At 47.5% G+C, this 3,122-nt stretch overlaps 1 pseudogene; it reads left to right on the top strand.

Moving 5' to 3' along the window:
* The window catches only part of LOC111958305 (neuronal membrane glycoprotein M6-a-like), an 86,342-nt pseudogene that overhangs the window by 49,212 nt on the left and 34,008 nt on the right, over positions 1 to 3,122 (top strand).

Below are 3,122 nucleotides of genomic sequence, written 5' to 3'. Positions count from 1 at the left end.
CTTCCACCCCCTTCTCTTTCTAATGGACCGTCCTCTCTTCCTTCTTCTCTTCCTCTCTCTTCCTTCCCTCCCTCCTCTTTCTAATGGACTGTCCTTTCTCTTCCTCTCTCCTCCTCCTCCTCTCTTTCCTCCCTCTCTCTTCTAATGGACTGTCCTTCTCTATCCTCTCTCCTTCTCTCGCCTCTCTCTTCCCCCCTCTCTCTTTCTAAATGACTGTCCTTCTCTTCCTTCTTCTCTTTCTCCTCCTTGGTCCTCTCTTCCCTCCCTCTCTCTTTCTAAGCGGACTGTCCTTCTCCTCCTTCCTCCTCTTCTTTCCTCCTCTCTCTTTCTAATGGACCGTCCTTCTCTTCCTTCTCCTCCTCCTCCCTCCTCTTTCCCTCCCTCTCTCTTTCTAATGGACTTCCTTCTCTTCCTTCTCCTCCTTCCTCCCTCTCTTCCTCTCCTCTCTCTTTCTAATGGACTGTCTTCTCTTCCTTCTCCTCTCCTCCCTCTCTTTCCTCCTCTCTCTTTCTAATGGACCGTCCTCTCCTTCCTTCCTCCCTCTTTCCTCCCTTCTCTTTCTAATGGACTGTCCTTCTCTTCCTTCTCCTCCTTCCTCCTCTCTTTCTCTCCCTCTCTCTTTCTAATGGACCGTCCTTCATCTTCCTTCTCCTCCTTCCTCCTCTCTTTCCCTCCTCTCTCTTTTCTAATGGACTGTCCTTCTCTTCTCTCTCCTCTCCTCCCTCTCATTTCCCTCCCTCTCTCTTTTCTAATGGACTGTCCTTCTCTCTTTCCTCCTTCTCCCCTCCTCTTTCCTCCCTCTCTCTTTCTAATGGACTGTCCTTCTCTCCTTCTCCTCTCTTCTCCCTCTCTTTCTCCTCCTCTCTCTTTCTAATGGACTGTCCTTCTCTTCCTTCTCCTCCTTCCTCCCTCTCTTTCCCTCCCTCTCTCTTTCTAATGGACCGTCCTTCTCCTCCTTCCTCCCTCTCTTTCCCCTCTCCTCTTTCTAATGGACTGTCCTTCTCTTCCTTCTCCTCCTTCCTCCTTCTTTCCCTCCCTCTCTCTTTCTAATGGACTGTCCTTCTCTTTCCTTCTCCTCTTCCTCCCTCTCTTCCCCTCTCTCTCTTTCTAATGGACCGTCTTCTCCTCCTTCCTCCCTCTCTTTCCTCCCTCTCTCTTTCTAATGGACTGTCCTTCTCTTCCTTCTCCTCCTCCCTCTCTTTTCTCTCCCTCTCTTCTTCTATGCTTCCTTCTCTTCTTCTCCTTCCTCCTTCTTTCCCTCTCTTTTCTAAGGACTGTCCTTCTCTTCCTTCTCTCTCCTTCCTCCCTATCTTCCCTCCCCTCTCTTTCTAATGGACTGTCTTCTCTTCCTTCTCCTCCTTCCTCCCTCTCTTTCTCTCCCTCTCTCTTTCTAATGGACTGTCCTTCTCTTCCTTCTCTCCTTCCTCCCTCTTCTCCCTCTCTTTATTCCCCTCCCTCATTCCGTCTGTGCTCTTCTATAACACCTCACTTTCCCTCTGTCTCTAATAAACCATTCTATCTTGTGTCCTCTGTTTCTTCCTGCAGTTCATTATGTTGACCTATATCTTCTTCCTGCCTGGTTGGTGTGACAGCCTTCACCTCGCTGCCTGTCTTCATGTACTTCAACTCTGGACCCTCTGTCAGAACACCACTGTGGTGGAGGGCGCCAACCTCTGCCTGGACCTGCGCCAGTTTGGTAAGGGCGGGCCCGGGTGGCGCCGCCATCCATTCACACCACTGTTGCCATTTACCGAATACGTACACAGTCACTGACACTGGCAGTGGTTAACCAGGGCTTTGGTGGTTTATTTCCAGTTGTTTGTTTGTTTGTTTGTGTTCTATCATGAATGTGGATAAGATGTCTGACAAGACAATGAKCTATGGAGCATACTGTACTGAATAGTGTGTCGTTTAGTCTTCTCACTTCGCGGACACACAATTCAATCAATCTTCTTTACATTTCATTGCAGTTATTTAATGCTCCTGAAGGAGATCTATTTTACAGCCCTTTAACATGAGTGTTTGTTGTAACTCGCTGCAGTAGCTGTTGTTAGGTCTCTGTGGATCGAAGCGCCGGCCAAGCTAAGTCACTTGAAATGTAAATGTGAAATGGATTGTTGTTTTTTCGCAGGCATGGTAACTATCGGGGAGGAGAGGAAGGTGTGCACGGGCTCCGAGAAGTTCTTTAAGATGTGTGAGTCTAACGAGGTAAGTGTGTGTGTGTGTGTGTGTGTGTGGCTGGGGAGCGATGAAGGGGGGAGGCGAGGTTCTGTTGGCTGTGACCTTTAGTGATCGCCGCACCTCAGGGGTTAGGCTCCTCTCTCACATTGAAGGCTGTCTGTCCATAGAGGTGGAATATGTTTCTAAAATCATAAATGCTTTAGGGCAATGTTTCCCGATCCTGGCTCTGGGGACCAAAATTGGTGCACTTTTTGGTTTTTGCCCTAACACTCACACACTTGATTCAACCAATCAACTCATCGTCAAGCCTTTGATTTGAATTKGGTGTGTCAGTGTTAGGGKWAAAACACAAYATGTGCGCCCCTTTGGGACCCCGGGACTAGGATTGGGAACACTGCTGTAGGGTTCCTCTGTCATTTTAAATGGTGATTTGTGTGWGTGWMYWGWGTYMWGMSGCMKRKKSYMMTRTKMYGGMMTMWYKWRTWWKKRCTRMTGMYYAYYGYYKAKAAAAKAWAGCTTAATAAAGATTAGTCTGTCTTTTTGTTTAACCTTTTRCCTCCTTAATCCTTRGTTTAATTCCCTTTGAAAAAGTGAGCTAATATTGGACTGGGACAAATCTTAATACATCTTGCCCTKTCTCACTCTCAAAGCAACCACTRTGTGATTTAGTTTWTTAATCTCAACATGACCTGGCAATATTGTAAACACAGACATTACAAGTTGGAACGATGCTTTGAGTCCCATTTTGAATACCAACAAAGCAAGCACCGTTGTTGTTAGTTGTCTTCATTTCCTGGTGACTAATAAAGCTGTGTTGTGTTTGATTGTCTTTCAGCTGGACATGACGTTCCACTTGTTCGCCTGTGCCCTGGCCGGGGCTGGGGCTGCAGTTATCGCCATGGTGAGACAATGACAGCTCTACTTTATGTCTGAGGGTTGTG

This window comes from Salvelinus sp. IW2-2015, linkage group LG34 (assembly GCF_002910315.2).
Source record: "Salvelinus sp. IW2-2015 linkage group LG34, ASM291031v2, whole genome shotgun sequence".
Taxonomy (NCBI): domain Eukaryota; kingdom Metazoa; phylum Chordata; class Actinopteri; order Salmoniformes; family Salmonidae; genus Salvelinus; species Salvelinus sp. IW2-2015.
This window is presented reverse-complemented; position numbering and strand designations above follow the sequence as displayed.